Below are 27,042 nucleotides of genomic sequence, written 5' to 3'. Positions count from 1 at the left end.
GAAATTACTTTATTCTGACTGGATTGGACACTCTGGAGATGGACTTGCCTCCCTTCCCTAGATCTATGCTGCCACTCAACCCCCTGTGGATATACAGGAAGCTCTATTTAGCATCGGAGCAGGTTCTACCTATGGAGCTCCTTTCATAGCACATCAAGTGTGGGGATGGGCCCCTTGCCCAAGGAATCCACTGGCCTTACCATATGCTCCCTCACCCTGAAACTAGTGGCTTGTACAGCAATGGAGCTGCCTTCTGAGGACTCAGTTACAGCAGCAGACATTTGGCAAAACCCCACATTGCTGGGGATGTGGTCTCTCCTCAGTGTTTCTAGCTCCATTTATGTGCTGTTTCTCCTGTCGCAAGGGTTCACGGGATCAGGAATCAAGAAGTGGCAATGGCAGCAAGTTCTCTCCCTGTAATGTCTAACTATGGTTCACCAGTTAAAATTTTGCTTCCACACCTTTATGCTCTGGCTTATAGGGCTCAGTTACAAGGAAAGGGTTACCTTCCTCAGGCAGCACGATTTCACTCACTGAGAGCTGAGACCTTGCCAGTCTGGGCTCCACATATCTCTGACTCAACAAGCCAAGCAAGTTACTCTGCTAATTGCTGTGGTGGATCCTGACTCACAAGGGGAAACTGAGTTGCTCCTGCACCATGGGGATGAGGACGAGCAGACCTGGAGTGCAGGAGAGCTTCAGGCTGCATGCTCTACTCAAATGTGCTGCGGTGAACGTCAATGAAGGATTAAAAAGGTGCCATTCAGACATGCCAGCCAATGGTCCAGATCCTTTCGGAATGACAGTTAGGGTCCCTCCCCACCCTAATCATGGTCAAGTAACCATGACCAACTCCAGACCATGGGAATATGGAATAGACAGTGAGAGAAGGTAGATAGAAACACCAGCCAGGACCATGTGAGCAGCCAGAGAAACAAGCCAGATACAGTCATAGGCACATCTTATTTATATATGAGTACTTTGTGTATAAATATATTTACCAAATATTTCCAGTTTTTTCTGCTTAGTGCCCCCTTGTCTAACATAAGATATATGAACATGGTTAACTGCATAGCTGAGCATTGAAGTTATTGGCTATGACAGGGGAATCAGGATTGAAACAAGCTTCACCTTTTTTATGGGAAGAGGGTTGGTTTTTTTTTAATGTTCTTTTTGGAAGCATGTGTCGTATTTTTTGGTTGAACATGGAATAATTGTATCAGGTTACTGGGAAGGAAACATGATGTTGCCTTTTTTTTGGAGATTAAGTGCAGCTGATAGAGATGTTTGTGGGAGAAAGGTTAACACATGATAAAGCAGCCATAGTATTTACTTGAGAGCAAATGAGGTAGGTGCCCTGTGTATATGGGTGAGCCTTCAACTTGTGGGCCAGGAAAATAAAACTTGAAGTGTAACATTTACTCAGCCAGTCAGCCCTTTATCACATTCTCCCATGAACACGGATCAGAATGAGAGCTTGATCTGTGTGGGGGCACTAGTCCTTAAAACAATGATCTAAATCGATCCCCAAACATCCACCCTATCCTTCTTTCTGTTTTTCTCGAAAATATCTTTCTAGATGATCATGCATCCAGAGAACTTACATTTTAGAGTGAAGAGCTCACCAGTGAGAGTATGTTTAGAAGTATCATTTGACCAGTAAGAGAGCAGGCATGATCCCTACCTTGCTCCACATGTAAGCAGCCCAGGTCATCCTCTGGGCTGTCACCTCACACGGTCATTTCACACTCAGCTCCCCGTGGATGAAAAGCCCATGTTCCCCACACTCCCTCTGTTCACTGCAGCCCAGGAAAGACTCCACACATTTCCCTTTACTCAGATACCTGTATCCTTCCCTCAACACACACACTTCTCTCACTAGTCTCCATCTTTCTCTGGAAATGTCCATAGCCTACATTGATCCATCACCTGAGTCCCATCTCCCTTCCTCCCACAGGCAGCCTTCCTGTTCACGTCCCATTCAAGGGAATTTTTGCTCTGTCTCCTCAGGCAGCTCTCATCAAGGAACAACCTGACATCACCCCTGACCTGAGGGTAGAGGAGTAAGCTAACCATGTCAGAGGTTGCCCTCATCCCTAATAAAAGGCTCTGGAATGGCCCAAGCCCCAACAGTGCCTTACCTGGAACCTTCTCTGCAGAGGCTTGTGGGGAGAACAAGCATAGATGTGAAGAGAGAGGGCAGGACAGAGCCCCACTGCCTCACACCCTGGCTACTGGACGTCCAAACAGGGCTTTTCTGAGGGCTCACCAGACGTCCTTCCTCACCCTGGGAATCTCCATTTACTGTGGAGAAGCAGAGGGTCCCACCCAGTCACCACTCTTTCCACTCGTTCTGTCCTGACAGCATCACCAGGAGCAACTGGGCATGGAATTCTGGGATGCTCTTGTGTGCAGGTTCAGATTTTGCACTCCCTCAGCATGCCTCAGGACAGATTAACTCATTGAACTTCTTTAGCCTCTAACTGGAGGGCCTTTGAATCCTGCCTATGCCTCCTCTGCCTCTAATGACAGATCGCGGTGCTTCTCCGTCCACAACAGTGATGAGATCTTGGGCCAGAACCCTTTACATTAATGCTCCCTGGTTAAGAAGCTCCATTTAATCCCTGCTTAATCCTCATGAGTCCAGAATCAAAAGAAAATCTGTTAGGGATTTTCTGCTCTATGTGGTCATTTAAGGAACATTCTTCTGAACTTCACTCCTCCTTTCCCACTTAGTAAAATAAGAATTTGGTTCTGGCCCTGATGGTTTTCGAATAAGCACCTTCCTGACAGCACAAATGTTTCCTCAGGAAGAATAAAGGGGCTCGAATGAGGACAGACTGGGCCTGAGCTGAGCCAATCCTGAGGGAAGAGAGGAATCATCCATGAGAGAGAAAACAGCCCCCAGCCCAGGGGACCCAGGTCAGCCAAGGCAGTTGAGGACACTAAATATATGGCATCAGGAATTCCCACCCAAAGGACACGTCCCAAATCTCGACTGGAAACCATGCCTCGAGATGCCCATTAGAGTTGCTGTGTGCATGAGTAAGTGTCCCCAAGGGCTTTGCTTGAAGTTTGAGTGTAGTCTCAGAGGAGTGAGAGATTTTGAGGAGTGTGGCTCAGAAGATCACATGGGGATATCTTCTCCAAGGGCCACTGAACTGTGGAGAGAAGCACTTCTAGAGGCCCTAGCTTGTTTTTCTTTTTTTCATTTATTCCTCACTTTAAAAAAGAATTAGTTTCTTTATGAAGTGTAGTGATATACAATGTTATGTTTCAGGTATACAACAACGTGATTCAATGGCATATATATATATATTTAGCATATTTTCCCCCCTAGATTCTTTTTTTTTTTTGGTCTTTTGTCTTTTTAGGGCCATACCTGTGGCATATGGGGGTTCCCAGGCTAGGGGTCCAATCAGAGCTGTAGTTTCCAGCCTTCACCGCAGCCACAGCAACACCAGATCCGAGTTGAGTCTGCAACCTACAACACAGCTTGCGGCAATGCCAGATCCTTAACCCACTGGCAAGGCCAGGGATTGAAACCACAACCTCATGGTCCCTACTCATATTCGCCTCCACTGTGCCACAATGGGAAGTGTTCTTATAAAATACTGAGAAGGGTTCCCTGTACTATGCAGTAGGTCCTTGTTGATTATCTATTTTATATATGGTAGGGTGCATATGTAAATCCCCAATTCTTAATTTATTCTTTTGCACCATCTTACCCCTTTGGCAACTATTACTCTGTTTTCTGCGTCTGTGTCTCTATTTCTATTTTGTGTATGTTTATTTGTATGATGTTTATTATGCTTCCACATATAAGTGATAGCATATGATATGTGTCTTTGGCATATTTCACTTAGTCTGATAATTTCTAGGTCCATTAATGTTCCTGCAAAGGGCATTATTTCATTCTGTTTATGGCTAAGTTTCCATTGTTGAAATACACCACATCTTCTTTATCTATTGATCTGCTGACCCACATTTGGGTTGCTTCCATGTCTTGGGATTTGTAAACAGTGCTGCAGTGAAAGTTTGGGTACATGTCTCTTTTTGATTTTTAGGGTTTTCTCCAGATACGTGCCCAGGAGCGGGACTGCAGGACCATATGGTAGCTCTATTTTTCAGTTTTTTAGGGAACCTCCATACTGTTCTCCACAGAGGCTGAACCAACTTACATTGCCACCAAAAGTGTAGGAGGGTTCCTTTTCTCTGCCTCCTCTGTAGTATGTAGTATTTGTAGATGTTTTGAAGATGTCTTTTCGGACCTGTGTGAAGTGATACCTTATTGTGGATTTAATTTGCCTTTCTCTCAAAATTAGGGATGTTGAGCACCTTTTCATATGCCTACGAGCCATCTGTATGTCTTCCTTTTTCTTTTTCTTTTTTTGTTTTGTTTTGTTTTTTAGGATTGCATCTGCAACATTTGCATGTTCCCAGGTTAGGGGTTGAGTCAGAGCTGAAGCTGCCAGCATACACCACAGCCACAGCACCGTGGGATCCAGGCTGTGTCTGCAGCCTATGCCACAGCTCAAGGCAATGCCAGATCCTTAAGCCACTGAGTGAGGCCAGGGATGGAACCCACATCCTCGTGGATACTCGTGGGGTTCCTAACCCACTGAACCGTAATGGGAACTCCTGTATACTTCTTGAGAGAAATTACAGATTTATTTATTTAGATCTTCTGACCATTTTTTGGTTGGATTGTTGGGTATTTTAATATTGAGCTGTATGAGCTGTTTGTATATTCTGGAGATTAATCCTCTGTCGTTTGCATCATTTGCAAATGTTTTCTCCCATTTTGCAGGTTACCTTGTTGTTTCCCTTATGGTTTCCTTTCCTGTGCAAAAGCTTTGAAGTTTAACCAGGTCCCAGTTTGCTTCGTTTTTGCTTTTCTTCCCTTTGCTGTAGGAGGTGGATCACGAAGGATATTGCTGCAGTTTATGTCAAAGAGTGTTCTGCCGATGTTTCCTCTAGGAGTTTTATAGCATCTGGTTTTAATTTAGGTCTTTCATCCACTTTGAGTTTATTTGTGTGTCTGGTGGTAGTGAAAGTTCTAATTTCATTCCTTTACGTGTAGCTGAGTCCAGTTTTCCCAACACCATTTCTTGTTCTTCAGTATTGCTCTTTTCCAGTTATTTTCTGTTTGTTCTTAGACCTGTCTGTTTGAATGGCCTTGGCAAGTTCCATAATTCACAGTACAAGATTTGAACTGGAATTATTTTTTAAAGATGATGTTTAGTTTTATTTATTTGTATAATGATTTTTATTTTTTTTTATTATAGTTGGTCTACAGTGTTTGGTCAATTTTCCACCATACAGCAAAGTGACCCAGTCCCCCCTCTCTCTCTCTCTCTCTCTCTGTCACACACACACACACGCACATATACATTCTTTTTCTGATATTATGCTCGATCTTGCTCCATCACAAGTGACTAGATATAGTTCCCAGTGCTATACAGGAGCGTATCATTGCTTATCCATTCCAAAGGCTATAGTTTGCATCTATTAACCCCAGATTCCCAGTCCATCCAACTCCCTCCACCACCCCCTTGGCAACCATAAGCCTGTTCTCCAAGTCCATGTGTTCTTCTTCCGTGGAAAGCTTCCTTTGTTCCATATATTAGATTCCAGATATGAGTGATAGCGTATGGTGTTTGTCTTTCTCTTTCTGACTTACTTCACTTAGTGTGAGAATCTCTAATTCAACCTTTGTTGCTGCAAATGGCATTATTATGTTCCTTTCTTATGGTTGAGTAGTATTCCATTGTGTATATGTACCACATCTCTTAATCCATTCATCTGTCTATGGATATTTAGGTTGTTTCCATGTCTTGGCTATTGCAAATAGTGCAGCAATGATCATGTGGGCGCATGTGTCTTTTTTAAGGAAAGTTTTGTCTGGATATTTGCCCAAGAGTGGTCTTGCTGCGTCATATGGTATTTCTATAGTTTTCTGATGCACCTCTATGCTGTTTTCCATAGTGATTGTACCAATTTACATTCCCACCGAAAGTGTCCCCCACCTTTTCTCCACACCATCTCCAGCATTAGTTTATGTGGATTTATTAATGATGGCCATTCTGATTGGTGTGAGATGGTAACTCATAGTGGTTTTGATGTGTATTTCTCTAATAATCAGTGATGTTGAGCATTTTTAAAATGTGCTCGTTGTCCATCTGTATACAGTCTCTGGAGGAATGTCTGTTCAGGTCTTTTGCCCTCTTTCAATTGGGCTTATTTGATTTTTTGCTGTTGAATTGTAAACGTTGTTTGTGTGTTTTAGAGATTAAGTCCTTGTCAGTTGCATCATTTGAAACTATTTTCTTCCATTCCATAAGTTGTCTTTTTTTTAATATAGTTTCCTTTGCTGTGCAAACTGCTCAGTTTGATTAGGTCCAGTTGGTTTATTTTTTATTTTATTTCTGTTGCCTTTGACGACTGACCTAAGAAAACATTTGTAAGATTGATGTCAGAGAATGTTTTGCTTATGTTCTCTCCCAGGAGTTTGATGGAGTCTTGTCTTGTGTTTAAGTCTTTAAGCCATTTCAAGTTTACTTTTCTGCATGGCGTGAGGGTGTGTTCTAGTTTCATTGATTTACGTGCAGCTGTCCAGTTTTGCCGACACCACTTGCTGAAAAGCCTGTCTTTTTCCCATTTTATATTCTTGCCTCCTTTGCTGAAGATTAAATGACTGTAGGTGTCTGGGTTTGTTTCTGGGTTCTCCACTCTGTTCCTTTGGTCTGCGTGTCTGTTTTCGCACCAGCACCACACTGTCTTGATGACTGTGGCTTTGTCATATTGCCTGAAGTCTGGGAGAGTTATGGCTCCTGCTTGGTTTTTGTTCCTCAGCATTGCTTTGGCAATTCTGGGTCTTTTGTTGTTCCATATAAGTTTTTGGATCGTTTGTTGTAGTTCTGAGGCAAATGTCAAGGGTCATTTGGTAGGGATTGCATTGCATCTGTAGATAGCTTTGGGTAGTATGACCATCTTTACAATATCAATTTTTCCAACCCAGGAGCATGGACTATCTTTCCATCTCTTTGAATCCTCTTGATTTTCCTTGATTAATGTTTTATAGTTCTTTCACCTCCTTGGTCAGGTTTATTCCTTGGTAATTCATTTCAATAGGTATTGTATTTTCGTATTCCTTTCCTAATCTTTCATTACTAGTATACAGAAATGCAGCTGACTTCTGAATATTAATCTTGTAGCTTGCTACTTTGCTGAATTTGTTGATCAGTTCAAGGAGTTTTTGCAGGGAGTCCTTAGGGTTTTCTCCATGGAGTATCATGTCATCCGCATACAGTGACAATTTTCCCTCTTTTCTCCCAACTTGAATACCATTTATTTCTGTTGTTTGTCTGATGGCTGTGGCTAGGACTTCCAATACTATGTTGAATAGAAGTGGTAAGAGTGGGTATCCTTGTCTTGTTCCAGATGTTAGTAGGAAGGCGTTCAGTTTTCTCCATTGAGTAGTATATTTTCTGTGAGTCTGTCATAAATGGCTTTTATTATATTAAGGATGTTCCTTCTATACCCACTTTGGTAAAATTTCTATCATGAATGGATGTTGAACTTTGTCAAATACTTTTTTTCTGCATCTCTCGAGGTGATCATGTGGTTTTTGACCTTTCTTTCGTTAATGTGGTATATGCCATTGATTGATTTCGGTATGTTGCACCATGCATGTGAACCTGGGATGAATCCCACTTGGTCGTGGTGCATGACATTTTTGATATGTTGTTGGTTTCGGTTGGCTAAAATTTTGTTGAGAATTTATAGAGTCTATATTCAATTTCAAGAGTCTATATTCATCAAAGATATGGGCCTATAATTTTGTTTTTTGAATCTCTATTTTATTGCTTTCCTCTCTGATCTTTATGATTTCTGTCCTTTTGCTGACTTTAGGTTTTGTTCATTCTTTTACTACTTGCTTTAGGTGGTGGGTTAAGTTGTCAATTTGAGATTTGTCTTCTTTTTTGAGGAAGGCCTGTATTGCTATGAACTTCCCTCTGAGCACTGCTTGTTTGACATCCCATAGATTTTGAATCTTCATGATCATTGTTCTGTCTTCATGATCATTTGTCTTGAGGTATTTTTAAATTTCATTTTTGATTTCCTCACTGACCCATTGGTTTTTTAGTAGCATGTTGTTTAGTCTCCATGAATTCGGTTTTTTCTCATTTCTCTTTCTGTGGCTGATTTCTAGTTTCATGCCATTGTGGTCAGAGATGACACTTGCAATAATTTCCAAATAATTCCTTAAATTTGTTGAGGTTTGTTTTGTGCCCCAGTATGTGGTCAATCCTTGAGAATGTTCCATGTGCACGTGAAAAGAGTGCATATTCTGATTTTTTTGGATGTACGATCCTGAAAATGCCAAGTCTAAGTTTTCTGTTGTCATTTAGGATCTCTCTTGCCTTTTGATTTTCTTCCTGGAGGATCTGTCCCTTGCTGTGAGTGGGGTGTTAAAGTCTCCTAGTAGTACTGTATTCCTGTCAATTTCTCCTTTTATGTCTGTTAGTATTTGCTGTGTGTATCTGGGTGCTCCTGTATCAGGGGCTTGTATGTTAATGATTGTACTATCCTCTTCTTGAATGGATCCTTTTATCATTAAATTATGTCCTTCTTTGTCTTTTTGGATAACCTTCCGTTTACAGTCTATTTTGTAGGATTTTGGATTGTGATGATCATGGTACGACTATAAATGTAATAAATTCATTGAGTAATAAAAACATCTATTTGGTCTGATAAAAGTATGGCAACTCCTGCTTTTTTTTATATTCCATTGGCATGAAATATCTTTTCCCATCCCCTCACTTTCTTTCTTTCTTTTTTTTTTTTTGGCTTTTTGCCATTTCTTGGGCTGCTCCTGTGGCACATGGAGGTTCCCAGGCTACGGATCTAATCAGAGCTGTAGCTGCTGGCCTGCAGCAGAGCCACAGCAACACGGGATTCGAGCCGTGTCTGCAACCTACACCACAGCTCACGGCAACGCCGGATCGTTAACCCACTGAGCAAGGGCAGGGATCGATTCTGCAACCGCATGGTTCTTAGTCAGATTCGTTAACCACTGGGCCACGACGGGAACTCTGTCCCCTCACTTTCAATCTATATCTGTCCTTTGACCTAAGGTGAGTCTCTTGTAGACAGCATATTGTAGGCTCTTGCTTTTTTATGCAGTCTGCCACTCTGTGTCTTTTGATTGGAGCATTCAGTCCATTGACATTTAAGTCATTGTTGATAAATATGCATTTATTGCCATGTTAAACCTTGTTTTCCAGTTGCTTCTATGTTTCTTCTTTGTTCCTTTCTTTTTGTAGTTGGATGATTTCCATTTATTTTATTCTTGTGTACTTTTCAGTGTTTGTGAATGTAATGTTTGGTTTTGATTTGTGGTTACCCTGTTTTGTAAGCATGTCAACCCCTTCCTATAATGGCTTGCTTTAGCCTGATAGTCATATTGGCTCAAAAACATTCTTAAATAGAAGAGTCTAGATTTTCTTACTTTCTATCCCCACGTTCCATGATTTTGAAGTCCTTTTTAATATCTTCATGTTCTACTATTCCTTGTAGGGTTTTTTTTTCTTGCGTTGCTTAACTTTTTTTTATTATTAAATGAAACAAAGTATAAAAGTTGCCTAGATCCAAACAAGTTACAGAAGAACACATACAAATGCACTATGGACTACATGTGACAATTCTATTTAACTTCTCTTTTAGTGATTTTAGTGTCCAAAAATATCAACGCCAGCATTTTTTCTTTTTTTTTAATTTTATTTTTTTTTCCCGCTGTACAGTGTGGGGACCAAGTTACTCTTACATGTATGCATTTTTTCCCACCATTTGTTCTGTTGCAGTATAAGTATCTAGACATAGTTGTCGATGCTACTCAGCAGGATCTCCTTGTAAATCCATTCCAAGTTGTATTCGATAACCCCAAGCTCCCGATCCCTCCCACTCCCTCCCTCTCCCCCCAGGCAGCCACAAGTCTATTCTCCAAGTCCATGATTTTCTTTTCTGTGGAAAGGTTCATTTGTGCCGGATATTAGATTCCAGTTATAAGTGATATCCTATGGTATTCATCTTTGTCTTTCTGACTCACTTTACTCAGTATGAGAGTCTCTAGTTCCATCCATGTTGCTGCAAATGGCATTATTTGGTTCTTTTTTATGGCCGAGTAGTTTTCCATTGTGTAAATATACACCACATCTTCCTTAGTATTGTTGTACTCTTTGGGCTTTTGTTTGTTGGAGAAATTCTTTATTCCTCCTTCTATTTCAAATGATATTCTTGCTGGATAGAGTATTCTAGGATGCAATTTTTTTTTCTCTTAGAACTCTGAATATATCTTGCCCCTCTCTTCTGGCCTGTAGTGTTTCTGTAGAGAAATCAGCTGATGGCCTTATGGAGGTTCCCTTATAATGATTGCTTTGTGTAGCTCTTGCTGCCTATAGAATCCTTTCTTTCACTTTTGCCATTTTTGTTATAATAGGTCTTGGTGTGGGTCTGTTTGGGTTCAACTTGTTTGGGACCTTCTGTCCTATTGTAGATTGATATCTGTTTTCTTTAGCTTTGCAAAGTTTTCAGCCATAACTTCTTCAAATATATTTTTGATCCCCTTTTTGTTCCTTCTCCTTCTGGAATCCCTATTATGCATAGATTGGCCCACTTTATATTATCCCATGGGTTTCTTATATTGCTCTCATGTTTTTTTCATTTGGTTTTCTGTCTGCTGTCCTGATGGGGTGATTTCCATTATTCTACCTTCCAAGTCACTAATTAGCTCCTCTGCATTATTCAATCTGCCCTTCAGTGCCTTTACCTCTCAGTTTGTGTCTCTGCCAAGGAATTTTCTAGTTTATCTTGGCTTCTCCTTATATTTTCTAGTCCCTTTCTAAAGTAATCTTCATCACTGCCTATATCCGTTCTTATTCCTTCATATTCACCTTTAATTCCTTCAGTATTTTCACCATCTCCCGTTTGAACTCAGAGTCTATTAGACTGCAGGGGTGTGTTTCATTGTTTACTGCTTCAGGTGAATTTGGCTGTTCTTTTAACTGGGAATGGTTTTTGAGCTTCTTCATTTTGCTTGTTTTTTTTTTCTCTTTTTCTGTGAGGTTATGGAAACCAAGCTGTAGTCTTGGAGGGCTATTTCTATGCAAGAGTGCCCCTCTGTATTTTATAGGGGGTTACTCTTTATTTTTGGCTTTGCAGTTGGGATATTTGCTGTCTGTTTCTTCAGTGTGAAGAGGCTGTTATCCCCAGGGTGCTGAGTGTGTGTGCAGTGAGAATGAGGCAAAGGGTAGGGCTAGTAGTGAGTGCCTGGTTGCTGGGCTCTTGACAGTAGCAAGGACCTGCAGGAAGGTGGCACAGGCTACTCCTAGCTGCAGGGCTCTGGGAAGCGGTAATGAGGCTCAGGCCAATTGAGATGGTGCCTAGAACATTTGACAGTGGCGGTTGCAAGGGGTGTGGGTTTCCAGAGGAGTGAGAGCAACAACTGGTGGCATTCGGTTGCAATGCCCTCCTCTGTGGTGCCCTCTGAGGTGATTAGGGCTGTAAGTGGTGCCTGTTGATGGACCTCTAGTGGTGGTGGGCCCTGTCCACTTCTGGAGTCAGTGATAACTGTGGTGGTTTGCCCCCACCAGCTATAGACCACACAAGAAGCACCCTGTCCTGCAGAGCCCACACAGGAGGTGCTACACAGGCTGCTCCTGGTGGCAGGTCCCTGGGAAGGGACAGTGATCAAGCATGTGTGGGTGCTGCCTGGACCATTTGGCAGTGGAATCTGCAGGTTGGGCGTATTCCCAGGGTAGTGAGAGCAACAACAGGTGGTGCTTTGTTTCAGTGCTTTTTTTGCCAACCTCTGAGGTGACTGGGGCTGCACGTGGAGCCTGTTCACAGACCCCTAGTGGTGGCAGGCCATGCCTCTCTCTGGTTTCTGAGATGACAGCTATGGTGTTTTGTCCCCGCTGCCTGTAGACTACACAAAAGGCACCATGTTGTACTTAGGTCCCTGCTCTTAGCCCATACAAGAGGTGCCTGGCCACCAGTAGCCTGCACAGATAGTGTCTGGTTTTCTATAGTCAAGAAAGTAGCCTTTCACACCTGTAGCCTGTGAAGCCTATGGTTTTTATCCTTCAGTTTGTTAACATGGTGTATCTCACTGATGGATTTGTGGATATTGAAGAACCCGTGCATCCCTGGGATAAATCCCACTTGATCATGATGTACAATCCTTTTAATGTATTGTTGGATGCGGTTTGCTAGTATTTTGTTGAGGATTTTTGCATCGATGTTCATCAGTGAAATTGGGCTGGGGTAGGCTTGTATTGCTATAAATGTTCCTCTTAGAATGGCTTTTGCTGCATCTCATAGGTTTGGAAGTGCCATATCTTTAAATTGGGAGTCAGGATTCTGAGGAGAGTTTTGCTTTGTGAATCTTTGGGGGCATTTCATGCAGTTGCAGTTGTCTCAGAATTTTCATCCTTTGTCAGGTTGAATGACACTCAGCTGACTTCAGCCATGTCCTCAGGCAAAGTTACATGGTCCTTGGTGTTCCTGTCATGGCTAAGTGGTTTAATGAACCTGACTAGTATCAGGTTCAATCCCTGGCCTTGCTCAGTGGATTAAGAATCCAGTGTTGCTGTGAGGTGTGCTATAGGTCACAGACATGACTCGGATCCTGTGCAGCTGTGGCAAAGTCTGGCAGCTACAGCTCTGATTCAACCCCTAGCCTGGGCACTTCCATATGCAGTGGATGTGGCCCTAAAAAGGCAAAAGACAAATATAAAGTTGAGTGATCCTTCTTGCCTGTGACCATAAAGTACAGGGAAGATAAGGGGATTTTGGAGGCCTTGGAGGGTGCAGTCAGGATGCTGTGGGCCCTGAGTATGAGAGGGCTGCAGAGCCCCACTGGCCCCTCTATCCTGGCATTTGGGGAGCTTGAAATGAGGACTGCCTTAGATGAGCACCAACACTGACATGAAATCTCTACCCATCACTGTGTGGACTGGGCCATTGGACACAATGAAAGGACCCTTTGTGTCAGAAAGGATGGTCCTTTGTGGTAGTTTTCTAACTTGACATGTCTATGACTTCATATTTCCAGGGCTCAAAATAAAAATTGATCACTTGTGTATGGAATAATGATAATTTGTGGAAATAAACTTTTAAAATCACACTTCAAAAAAAACAAGAAGAAAAAAAAAGAAGGAGAGGAGGTAGTCCTAGGAGATGCTCTCTAGGGGTTCTGATGAAGTCACAGGGACTAGGGCTGGAGTAGGTGACATAAACATGTATTTTTTCAGGTTTTTGTCTCTTGAGCCAGGCCTCAGATGTGCAGCCTCTGGACAGAGGAGGTCCCCAGGCCCTACAGCTGATGGGAGGGGATGCTGTGTCTCTGATGACAACAGGGGCCTTGACAGTGTCCCCTATGACCTTGAGACGTATATGTAGACTTGGTGCCCTTGTGTTCACCCTGGCCTTACATATGGGCCAAGACACCCCTGCCAATGCATTTCCTCAGAACAGTGGGGGGTTTAGCCTTGGCTTCTGTTTCCAAGGCTTCCCCCCAGCTCTGCCTGTTCCCTAACCACAGACTAAGAAGGAGGGTTGTCCATTGCAGAGACGTTTCCGCGATGATCTCTCTGATGTGGTGCTTTCTGATCCTGCACTTTCTTTCCACCGTCTGTGTGCAGCTCACACGATCCCTGCTGCTTATCCAAAATGAAGCCCAGTGTCTGCAGGGAGGGAGATGTGATCATTGGTGGCTTTTCCTCACTTTATTCACTTTTTCAAGATCCAGAATATTTTTGGAACGTTTCAACACCTTCCTGGCAGAGATGGGTGTCTTTTCCAGTGAAGTGTTTTTCCTTTCCTTCTCTTTCCTCTTTCAAGTTTCCATAGTTTTATTTTCTGTGATTGTGAGGAAGGATCTCTCTTGAAGCTTCAGGTAGTGAAACAAATGTGCTCTGAGTTCACGCTCCCCCTTCTGCCTGTGTCCACTGTTCATCCTCCTCTCACTTATTCTCCTTCCATGGACTGATTTTCCTTTCAAGGTGGAGGCAGAAATCCATCGTTCTTCCTTCAGCCCTTCTTCCCTTCTGGCCCCTCACACCTCCCTTGGTACCTCATATTAGAACTCTCCCCATTGCCTCTTCTCTTGCTTCTTGGCCAGGACACAGGTGAGAATGGGGATCCCAGTCGCCCTCTGCCCTCCCGCATCCTGCCCTGGCGGTTCTAGCAGTGTGGATGTGTGGCATCCTCAGAACTGCAGCCCCTGTCCAGAGGGCAGTGCTAAGAGGCTACAGAAAATGTTCTCCTACAGAGTCGAACATCTGTTAATGCTGAGGATGCTCACGGACAGTATCCCTGTGGAGGAAGTCTCTGTCATATATGCAGATACCTCATTTTGTCTAACTATCACCTTCCTTGGTGAAATATCCACACTTGTTACTATTGCATTAGGCATGGTCCCTAGCCTCTTTGCCTAGGTGCCAGCTCAGAGTGAGGAAGCCGTAGCCTGAGAGGGTTTTGTCCTATTAGGTTCTCTTTCACTAGTGTTTTCAGAGGCATTAGAGATTGGGGCTTCCTTATTTTTTCCTACATTTAATTAAGTAATTAATTTATTTATCTTTTATTTTCTCTTATGCCTTCTTTTTATTGTTATTTCCCCAACACAATTTTTTTCCCACTGTACAGTATGGGGAGCCAGTTACACATGCAAGTATACATATTTTTTCTCCCACTGTCATGCTCCATTGGAAGTATCTAGATATAGTTCTCAGTGCTACACAGCGGGATCTCATTGTTAATCCATTCCAAAAGCAATAGTTTGAATCCATTAACCCCAAGTTCCTGATCCCTCCCACTCCCTCTGCTTCCCCCCGGGCAGCCACAAATCCATTCTCCAAGTCCATGATTTTCTTTTCTGTGGAGATGTTCATTTGTGGTATATATTAGATTCCAATTATAAGTGATATCATATGGTATTTGTCTTTTTCTGACGGATTTCCCTCAGTATGAGAGTCTCTGGTTCCCTCCATGTTGCTGCAAATGGCATTATGTCATTGTTTTTTATGGCTGTGTATATATACCACATCTTCCTAATCTGATCATCTATCAGTGGACATTTGGGTTGTTTCCATGTCTTGGCTATTGTAAATAGTGCTGCAAAGATCATGCAGGTGCATGCGTCTTTTTTAAGGAAAGTTTTGTCTGGATAGATGCCCAAGAGTGGGATTTCTGGGTCATATGGTAGTTCTATGTATAGATTTCTACGGTACCTGCATACTGTTCTCCATAGTGGCTGTACCAGCTTGCATTACCACCAAAAGTGCAGGAGGGTGAGTAAAGTGAACTTTGAAGAGATTACTAAGGACAGCTAGGTGGGGCTGAATGTGACTCTGTGGTCAAGATTTTCTGAATTTTGTCCCTAGATTTTTTTTGGTTCTCATGTTCTCAGGTACCTCCTCAATGAATGTCTGACAACAAAGTGCCCAGCCTGAGTTTAATACTATACTAGCTGATTTAAATATCATATCTCATTAATTTATTTATGTATATATACACACACAGAAAATTATGTTACATAATATTTAAATATGTGTATCATATATATATACATGCTGTAATTGTAGTTTAAGTTACTTTCATAGGTATTACCTCGTTTGATTTTTAATGAAGTAACTGCTTTTAAATTTAAAGTTGAAAAAGAATGAAAATCTTTGTGAAGTCCTGCAGCTAACAGATCACCTGTATCCCCTTGAGAATTCTGTCTTCCACTCTATTACATCCCCTCCAGTTCCACCCTCTTCTGAAGAGCATTCAGTTTAACAACAGTGCTGGGGATTGGGTATTTTTGGATCAGCTTAGAATCCCTGGGAAAGAATATGATATTCTCAACTTTTGGAACTGTCCTGATGGACTTGGCTTCAGGTGAAAGTAGGACAATTTCCCCCCCAGGCTCCAGGTGGTCCAGATGTTTCCATACATGAAGAGTTGATGGAGCAGGCCATTGGGTTTATTGATGATACATAGCTCTTTAGAACATCCTGGCCATGAGCCCTTGGTGATCTCTGCGTGCTCAATAGAAGTAGCACAGACTCCCACTTCCAACCCGATTAATGGTCTCAGCTCCCTCCACCTTGAATAGTTGTCCTCTCCTAGTACCTGACACATGGGGGGAAAATACTTCTAATCAAGACTTTACCTCTAACATTCGGTAGAGTTAGCTTCATGCAGGAGAGAAAAGCATCCAGGCCAGGAAATGGATGGGCTGCTTTTTTTTAAAACTCACACTTGTTGGTTGTCCCTGGAACATTCTGGGGACCCAGGACTAGATCACGTGTGCAGGTTTTAACAAGACTTGCCTCGGATTTCTTGAGACTCCTCACTGTGTGTGCAGCAGGAGCTGTGGCCCTGGATGGAGGCAAGCTCCCCAGTGGGGAAAGGCTGCCTGCTGCTTTGACTGCATGTGCTCCCCAGAGAAGGAGGTGTCCAATGCCACCGGTACTGATCTGGGGACTCTCCTCCTCACCCGCTCCACTCTATGCCTATTTGTCCCTGTAGATGGGAAGGACCTAGAATAGAACAGTATTATCCAAGGTCTTCTTTCATTTACTCAGTAATTTCACTCTTCAAGCTAGTAATCCTCCTTAGGAAAGACTGTTTCTTTCTTTGTTTTATTCTTACTCATCTTTGGGACCCTTAGCATGACTTTCTCAAGACCATATTTTCAAAAGACTGTCCCAAATAGACCTATGTTTGTTGTGACTGTACAAGGTAATATGTGTTAGTGTTAGTAGCTTGGTTTTCTTGTGTTTCTTTCAACCACACTCCAGTCACACTAAACATTGTATCTTATTCAGCTTCCTTTCTCCAGGGCCTGGCACCACTCATAACTCAAGGAAGTGTCCAGAAATCACTTGTGTGGTTTCACAGGTGGGAGAGCCTTGTGTATTCCTGCTGGGGGCCAGCACATACAATGACCTGAGGACACATCCTGGTTTCCTGGTTGCTCACCCCTCCCTGAGCTCTGCTAGGTCAGAGGCAGGACGGGAGGTAGATGGGGGAGTGACCATGAGGAACGGGGGCCTAATACAGAGATGTGGGGAGTCGTTGACATGACTTTGGGGTTCAGAAGAATTTCCACAAAGGATGCAAGTTTATTACTGAGTTGTCAAAGACATAAGCATGTTATTAGCTGAATGAAGGGAGGAAGATTTCCTTGGAGAAAATAATTAAAGTCGTATGTTTCTACCACCCTTTGAGGACTTGAAAAAACCTAATGTGGCTGGAAAAAAAAGCAAATTGGAAGGTAAAAGCGTGGCTCTTTTGTCTCATCTCATTGTTGAGAATTTAGCCAAATGAATAACTGCCTTTGTATGCAACAATGTATGCCTGCAAGAGATATATATTGTCAGTTAGATGCACAGCCCATGTCCAAGGATGTAATGTGATCTGCAATTAGCATAGATTGGGAGAGTGAGTTATAGATACATACCTGCATACCTGCTTTTTTCCATTAAAAAATTATGTGTCAGTAGATGTTATCAACATGACCATTTTACCATGAGAATATTTTTTAAAAGGTAAACCATGACTCCCCAAAATATGGAATACACATGTATCAAAGATTTTTATGGGAGAAATACATTAGCATTTATATAATTTGTTCCAAGGCTTGTGGCAAAATGGGTTTATATTGTTCATCAATAAAGGCTTTTTTTTGCTTAGGGTCCCCCCTGAAGCATATGGAGTGCCCCATGCTAGGGGTCAAATTGGAGTTGCAGCTGCCAACCTACACTACATCCACAGCAACACAGGATCCAAGCCACACCTGCCACCTACACTTCAGCTCATAGCGACACAGGATCATTAACCCACTGAGCAAGACCAGGGATAAAACCTGCATCCTCATGGATACTAGTCAGGTTTGCTAGAACTGAGCCACAACAGAAACGCCAGTAAAAGCACTTTTGACAACAGGACATGAGGAGAACCATGTTAGAACACAATTGATAGGTCAGATAGAAAATGCCTATGAGCTACGATAAAACCATAAACTTTGGGATTATCTTTCTACTGGTTCATCAGATCTATAGATCAAACTGCAACTTCACAGTGTTTGAGCTCTAATGAAATGGTAAATCCCAAAGTCAAAGAGAAACCTTTTGCTGGAGAAATACCTAAGCCTTGCGTTGGCTTGGTAAATGATGCTGGGGTATGCCACCAAAAGCACTTGTCATCCTCTTGCCTTGTTTCCAGGTATTGAATAATTTCTTAACAAATTAATAAGATCAGACCCCTAGGAAGTGGAAGAGCCCAAATTTGAGTACTTCTAACTCCAAATCTTATTCTCTTGCAAATAAACCGCACTGTACTTGAACATCCCCAGCCTAATGAGATCAGCAGAATGTAAAGAAAAGGGAAATAAAGTGTAAAATGAGATTACAGACATAAAAAATAGGGCATGTTGGGGAGCTATGGAGTCAATAAGCCTTACACAGGCAAGGAATGCTACTCAGGGGAGATGAGTCAAGGCCAGTGTAGAGACAGGTGTTTACAATTAATCGTGTGGGAAAGGGAGGAAGTGACGTCCCAGGAAGAAGAGAACGAGTGTGAGGTTCACAGGTGTGAGGACACAGGGGCATGTTGAGCTGAAGGGAGGTTTCCCTTAAGGTCTTTGTAGTCATGAAGGACCTCAAAGGGCTGCTCACCAAAAGGCCATGCGGTCCAGACAGGACCTGAGAATTCCGTGAAGCCTTCAGGAACCAGGTAATCTTCACTCACTGTGACCCATCCCATAATTTGTCTTAAAGAGGAAAGCTTATGAATTGTATTGTTTGCTTTTGTTTCGTATAATTGAATATAAAAATCTTGCCAGTATTTGGACTATTTTGGACTCCATTCTCCAACTCTAAATTGAATGTTCCTTCAAATTTGTTGGTTTGAAAATATTTTAAAAGCCCTAATTGACTGCGATGCGGTCTTTCTTTAATGAACATGATTACCTTATTCCAAAGGTTATTCCGATTTTATTAATAGTATTTTGTAAATGAGATTGGTGTATGGTTTCCCTTTTCATGATACAGTTCTGAAATTAAATCTTGATAAAATCCTCTGTAGAAAATGCGTCACAATACAGAAATGTCTCTGAATCCTGATATTCTACGGGAATGAGAGCTTTTCAAGAGAAAAGGTTGAGATGAACATGAAAACTAGCAAAAGGGTGCATGAGAGAATGAGCATAGGCTTTCAAATCAGACTACAGTGAGTAGGGCTAGGACTTCAGTAAGGGAGGTGAGGGGCAGGACATATACCTTCACAGAGGCGCCTGGGGTCAGGCAGGGGCAGGTCTGGTGCCTGAAAGAGAATCCAGCTTCAATTTTGCCCCTTTGGGTGACCTATTTGCCTTGGCCTCATTAAGCCCCTCGGTCCTGAATCTACATCCCAGCCGTGCTCGCACCACCTCCATGATCTCAGGTGCCTTACATCAGCCTTTTAAGCCTCAATTATTTTCTTCTGCAAAGCGGTTGCTTCTATCTCTCTACCTCCCAAGGTTCTGTGAAAACCCAGTGAGAGATATTCTAGCAAGCACATTGCCTGGAGTGTCACAGCTGCACAGGGATGTTGGTTTCTTAAGCCTCCCTATTCTATGCTGGGGCAGGGTGGTAGGGAGTCCCTGTGGGAGCAATGGGTAGAATGTAGATAATTACAGAGCTCTTTCTTTCTTTCTTCAACCACATCGCTGGCATATGGAAGTTCCTGAGCTAGGGGTTGAATCGGAGCTGCACCTGCCAGCCTACACCACAGCCACAGCTGTGGCTGTGAGGGATCTGAGCCTCATCTGTGACCTACACAGCAGCTCATGGCAATGACAGATATTAACCCACTGCACAAGGCCTGGAATTGAACTGACATACTCATAGATACTAGTGGGGTTCTTAACCTGCTGAGCCAAAATGGGAGCTCTGAATTAGAGACCTTTGTTTCATGGCTAGGAGTTTGTACTCCATCTAGAACAGTGGTTCTCACAGTGTCCTACGTGTACCAACAGCATCAGCATGACCTGGGAATGTGTTAGAAATGGAAATTCTGGGTTTCCCAGGCAGAAAGTCCACTGGGGGGCGGGATCCAGCAACCTGATTTAGCAAGCCTTCCATAGGATTCTAATGGGTGCTCATGTTGGGGAATCATGTTGTAGAAGAACTTGAGAGTAGTTGTGACATTTGAATCAAGAAAGTAGTATCAAAGTATTGAAATAAGAGCAACGTTCAGAGCTGTGACGGAATAAATGATGGACGACAGGGACTCAAGGCAGAAGGCAGGGAACCTTATTAGGGAGATATTCTGTTAAAGCAACTGCTGAGTTACCCAAGTCTCAACAATAATAGTGAAAGTGACCACGCCTAGGACAGAAGTTTGCAGTGGTGTGGATATAGCAGAAATACTGTCAATGGGAAGCTTCTTAGTGAGGGTGTGTCTTGGTCCTCTCTAGATCTGCAAAGCCTGGGATATTAGCTGGGTCACAGCAGGCTGACAATAGATGCTTGCTTTTGAGTGAATGAACCCAGGGGATGTCCTACTCTGCTCATATTTAAGTGAAGCAGTTGATGTTCATTCATTCATTCTTTCTTTCTTTCTTGCCACTCCTGCAGGATATAGAAGTTCCTGGGCCAGGGGTCAAACCAGGGCCACAGCAGCAACCCAGATGAGCACAAGATAATTCCTGTCATTACAATTTCTTTTTTTTTTATTTTCCCACTGTACAGCAAGGGGGTCAGGTTATCCTTACATATATACATTACAATTACATTTTCCCCCCACTCTTTCTTCTGTTGCAACATGAGTATCTAGACATAGTTCTCAGTGCTATTCAGCAGGATCTCCTTGTATATCTATTCTAAGTTGTGTCTGATAAGCCCAAGCTCCCCATCCCTCCCACTCCCTCCCCCTCCCATCAGGCAACCACAAGTCTCTTCTCCAAGTCCATGATTTTCTTTTCTGAGGAGATGTTCATTTGTGCTGGACATTAGATTCCAGTTATAAGTGATATCATATGATGGTATTTGTCTTTGTCTTTCTGGCTCATTTCACTCAGGATGAGATTCTCTAGTTCCATCCATGTTGCTGCAAATGGCATTATGTCATCCTTTTTTATGGCTGAGTAGTGTTCCATTGTGTATATATACCCCTTCCTCCGAATCCAATCATCTGTCGATGGACATTTGTGTTGTTTCCATGTCCTGGCTATTGTGAATAGTGCTGCAATGAACATGCGGGTGCATGTGTCTCTTTTAAGTAGAGTTTTGTCCGGATAAATGCCCAAGAGTGGGATTGCAGGGTCATATGGAAGGTCTATGTATAGATTTCTAAGGTATCTCCAAACTGTTCTCCATAGTGGCTGTACCAGTTTACATTCCCACCAACAGTGCAGGAGGGTTCCCTTTTCTCCACAGCCCCTCCAGCACGTGTTATTTGTGGATTTATTAATGATGGCCATTCTGACTGGTGTGAGGTGGTATCTCATGGTAGTTTTGATTTGCATTTCTCTTATAATCAGCGATGTTGAGCATTTTTTCATGTGTTTGTTGGCCATCTGTATATCTTCTTTGGAGAAATGTCTATTCAGGTCTTTTGCCCATTTTTCCATTGATTGATTGGTTTTTTTGCTGTTGAGTTGTATAAGTTGCTTATATATTCTAGAGATTAAGCCCTTGTCCGTTGTATCATTTGAAACTATTTTCTCCCATTCTGTAAGTTGTCTTTTTGTTTTCTTTTGGGTTTCCTTTGCTGTGCAAAAGCTTTTCAGTTTGATGAGGTCCCATGGGTTTATTTTTGCTCTAATTTCTATTGCTTTGGGAGACTGACCTGAGAAAATATTCATGATGTTGATGTCAGAGAGTGTTTTGCCTATGTTTTCTTCTAGGAGTTTGATGGTGTCCTGTCGTATATTTAAGTCTTTCAGCCATTTGGAGTTTATTTTTGTGCATGGTGTGAGGGTGTGTTCTGGTTTCATTGCTTTGCATGCAGCTGTCCAGGTTTTCCAGCAATGCTTGCTGAATAGACTTTCTTTTTCCCATTTTATGTTCTTGCCTCCCTTGTCAAAGATTAATTGACCATAGGTGTCAGGGTTTATTTCCGGATTCTCTATTCTGTTCCATTGGTCTGTCTGTCTGTTTTGGTACCAGTACCACACTGTTTTGATGACTGTGGCTTTGTAGTATTTCTTGCAGTCTGGGAGAGTTATGCCTCCTGCTTGGTTTGTGTTTCTCAGGATTGCTTTGGCGATTCTGGGTCTTTTGTTGTTCCATATAAATGTTTGGATTGTTTGTTCTAGTTCTGTGAAAAATGTCATGGGTCATTTGATAGGGATTGCATTGAATCTGTAGATTGCTTTGGGTAGTATGGCCATTTTCACAATATTGATTTTCCCAATCCAGGAACATGGAATATCTTTCCATTTCTTTACATCTTCTTTGATTTCTTTGATTAAAGTTTTATTTTTATTTTTTTTTTAAATTTTATTTTCCCACTGTACAGCAAGGGGGTCAGGTTATCCTTACATGTATACATTACAATTACAGTTTTTCCCCCACCATTTCTTCTGTTGCAACATGAGTATCTAGACATAGTTCTCAATGCTATTCAGCGGGATCTCCTTGTAAATCTATTCTAGGTTGTGACTGATAAGCCCAAGCTCCCGATCCCTCCCACTCCCTCCCCCTCCCATCAGGCAACCACAAGTCTCTTCTCCAAGTCCATGATTTTCTTTTCTGAGGAGATGTTCATTTGTGCTGGATATTAGATTCCAGTTATAAGTGATATCATATGGTATTTGTCTTTGTCTTTCTGGCTCATTTCACTCAGGATGAGATTCTCTAGTTCCATCCATGTTGCTGCAAATGGCATTATGTCATCCTTTTTTATGGCTGAGTAGTATTCCATTGTGTATATATACCACATCTTCCGAATCCAGTCATCTGTTGATGGACATTTGGGTTGTTTCCATGTCCTGGCTATTGTGAATAGTGCTGCAATGAACATGCGGGTGCGTGTCTCTTTTAAGTAGAGTTTTGTCCGGATAGATGCCCAAGAGTGGGATTGCAGGGTCATATGGAAGTTCTATGTATAGATTTCTAAGGTATCTCCAAACTGTTCTCCATAGTGGCTGTACCAGTTTACATTCCCACCAACAGTGCAGGAGGGTTCCCTTTTCTCCACAGCCCCTCCAGCACGTGTTATTTGTGGATTTATTAATGATGGCCATTCTGACTGGTGTGAGGTGGTATCTCATGGTAGTTTTGATTTGCATTTCTCTTATAATCAGCGATGTTGAGCATTTTTTCATGTGTTTGTTGGCCATCTGTATATCTTCTTTGGAGAAATGTCTATTCAGGTCTTTTGCCCATTTTTCCATTGATTGATTGGTTTTTTTGCTGTTGAGTTGTATAAGTTGCTTATATATTCTAGAGATTAAGCCCTTGTCCGTTGTATCATTTGAAACTATTTTCTCCCATTCTGTAAGTTGTCTTTTTGTTTTCTTTTGGGTTTCCTTTGCTGTGCAAAAGCTTTTCAGTTTGATGAGGTCCCATGGGTTTATTTTTGCTCTAATTTCTATTGCTTTGGGAGACTGACCTGAGAAAATATTCATGATGTTGATGTCAGAGAGTGTTTTGCCTATGTTTTCTTCTAGGAGTTTGATGGTGTCCTGTCGTATATTTAAGTCTTTCAGCCATTTGGAGTTTATTTTTGTGCATGGTGTGAGGGTGTGTTCTGGTTTCATTGCTTTGCATGCAGCTGTCCAGGTTTCCGGCAATGCTTGCTGAATAGACTTTCTTTTTCCCATTTTATGTTCTTGCCTCCCTTGTCAAAGATTAATTGACCATAGGTGTCAGGGTTTATTTCCGGATTCTCTATTCTGTTCCATTGGTCTGTCTGTCTGTTTTGGTACCAATACCACACTGTTTTGATGACTGTGGCTTTGTAGTATTTCTTGCAGTCTGGGAGAGTTATGCCTCCTGCTTGGTTTGTGTTTCTCAGGATTGCTTTGGCGATTCTGGGTCTTTTGTTGTTCCATATAAATGTTTGGATTGTTTGTTCTAGTTCTGTGAAAAATGTCATGGGTCATTTGATAGGGATTGCATTGAATCTGTAGATTGCTTTGGGTAGTATGGCCATTTTCACAATATTGATTTTTCCAATCCAGGAACATGGAATATCTTTCCATTTCTTTACATCTTCTTTGATTTCTTTGATTAAAGTTTTATTTTTATTTTTTTTTTTAAATTTTATTTTCCCACTGTACAGCAAGGGGGTCAGGTTATCCTTACATGTATACATTACAATTACAGTTTTTCCCCCACCATTTCTTCTGTTGCAACATGAGTATCTAGACATAGTTCTCAATGCTATTCAGCGGGATCTCCTTGTAAATCTATTCTAGGTTGTGACTGATAAGCCCAAGCTCCCGATCCCTCCCACTCCCTCCCCCTCCCATCAGGCAACCACAAGTCTCTTCTCCAAGTCCATGATTTTCTTTTCTGAGGAGATGTTCATTTGTGCTGGATATTAGATTCCAGTTATAAGTGATATCATATGGTATTTGTCTTTGTCTTTCTGGCTCATTTCACTCAGGATGAGATTCTCTAGTTCCATCCATGTTGCTGCAAATGGCATTATGTCATCCTTTTTTATGGCTGAGTAGTATTCCATTGTGTATATATACCACATCTTCCGAATCCAGTCATCTGTTGATGGACATTTGGGTTGTTTCCATGTCCTGGCTATTGTGAATAGTGCTGCAATGAACATGCGGGTGCGTGTCTCTTTTAAGTAGAGTTTTGTCCGGATAGATGCCCAAGAGTGGGATTGCAGGGTCATATGGAAGTTCTATGTATAGATTTCTAAGGTATCTCCAAACTGTTCTCCATAGTGGCTGTACCAGTTTACATTCCCACCAACAGTGCAGGAGGGTTCCCTTTTCTCCACAGCCCCTCCAGCACGTGTTATTTGTGGATTTATTAATGATGGCCATTCTGACTGGTGTGAGGTGGTATCTCATGGTAGTTTTGATTTGCATTTCTCTTATAATCAGCGATGTTGAGCATTTTTTCATGTGTTTGTTGGCCATCTGTATATCTTCTTTGGAGAAATGTCTATTCAGGTCTTTTGCCCATTTTTCCATTGATTGATTGGTTTTTTTGCTGTTGAGTTGTATAAGTTGCTTATATATTCTAGAGATTAAGCCCTTGTCCGTTGTATCATTTGAAACTATTTTCTCCCATTCTGTAAGTTGTCTTTTTGTTTTCTTTTGGGTTTCCTTTGCTGTGCAAAAGCTTTTCAGTTTGATGAGGTCCCATGGGTTTATTTTTGCTCTAATTTCTATTGCTTTGGGAGACTGACCTGAAAAAATATTCATGATGTTGATGTCAGAGAGTGTTTTGCCTATGTTTTCTTCTAGGAGTTTGATGGTGTCCTGTCGTATATTTAAGTCTTTCAGCCATTTGGAGTTTATTTTTGTGCATGGTGTGAGGGTGTGTTCTGGTTTCATTGCTTTGCATGCAGCTGTCCAGGTTTCCGGCAATGCTTGCTGAATAGACTTTCTTTTTCCCATTTTATGTTCTTGCCTCCCTTGTCAAAGATTAATTGACCATAGGTGTCAGGGTTTATTTCCGGATTCTCTATTCTGTTCCATTGGTCTGTCTGTCTGTTTTGGTACCAATACCACACTGTTTTGATGACTGTGGCTTTGTAGTATTTCTTGCAGTCTGGGAGAGTTATGCCTCCTGCTTGGTTTGTATTTCTCAGGATTGCTTTGGCGATTCTGGGTCTTTTGTTGTTCCATATAAATGTTTGGATTGTTTGTTCTAGTTCTGTGAAAAATGTCATGGGTCATTTGATAGGGATTGCATTGAATCTGTAGATTGCTTTGGGTAGTATGGCCATTTTCACAATATTGATTTTTCCAATCCAGGAACATGGAATATCTTTCCATTTCTTTACATCTTCTTTGATTTCTTTGATTAAAGTTTTATTTTTATTTTTTTTTTTAAATTTTATTTTCCCACTGTACAGCAAGGGGGTCAGGTTATCCTTACATGTATACATTACAATTACAGTTTTTCCCCCACCATTTCTTCTGTTGCAACATGAGTATCTAGACATAGTTCTCAATGCTATTCAGCGGGATCTCCTTGTAAATCTATTCTAGGTTGTGACTGATAAGCCCAAGCTCCCGATCCCTCCCACTCCCTCCCCCTCCCATCAGGCAACCACAAGTCTCTTCTCCAAGTCCATGATTTTCTCTTCTGAGGAGATGTTCATTTGTGCTGGACATTAGATTCCAGTTATAAGTGATATCATATGATGGTATTTGTCTTTGTCTTTCTGGCTCATTTCACTCAGGATGAGATTCTCTAGTTCCATCCATGTTGCTGCAAATGGCATTGTGTCATTCTTTTTTATGGCTGAGTAGTATTCCATTGTGTATATATACCACATCTTCCGAATCCAATCATCTGTTGATGGACGTTTGGGTTGTTTCCATGTCCTGGCTATTGTGAATAGTGCTGCAATGAACATGCGGGTGCACGTGTCTCTTTTAAGTAGAGTTTTGTCCGGATAAATGCCCAAGAGTGGGATTGCAGGGTCATATGGAAGGTCTATGTATAGATTTCTAAGGTATCTCCAAACTGTTCTCCATAGTGGCTGTACCAGTTTACATTCCCACCAGCAGTGCAGGAGGGTTCCCTTTTCTCCACAGCCCCTCCAGCACTTGTTATTTGTGGATTTATTAATGATGGCCATTCTGACTGGTGTGAAGTGGTATCTCATGGTAGTTTTGATTTGCATTTCTCTTATAGTCAGCGATGTTGAGCATTTTTTCATGTGTTTGTTGGCCATCTGTATATCTTCTTTGGAGAAATGTCTATTCAGGTCTTTTGCCCATTTTTCCATTGATTGATTGGTTTTTTTGCTGCTGAGTTGTATAAGTTGTTTATATATTCTAGAGATTAAGCCCTTGTCAGT

General features: G+C 41.9%; 1 pseudogene; it reads left to right on the top strand.

Moving 5' to 3' along the window:
- Nucleotides 1-658: 658 nt before the first annotated feature.
- The window catches only part of LOC102164877 (vomeronasal type-2 receptor 116-like), a 36,092-nt pseudogene continuing 9,708 nt past the window's right edge, over nucleotides 659-27,042 (top strand).

Source organism: Sus scrofa, chromosome 3 (assembly GCF_054392235.1).
Source record: "Sus scrofa isolate SSC_HxYL_T2T_F1_AM1 chromosome 3, Sscrofa_HxYL_maternal_Yorkshire_Landrace_v2.0, whole genome shotgun sequence".
Lineage (NCBI taxonomy): Eukaryota > Metazoa > Chordata > Mammalia > Artiodactyla > Suidae > Sus > Sus scrofa.
This window is presented reverse-complemented; position numbering and strand designations above follow the sequence as displayed.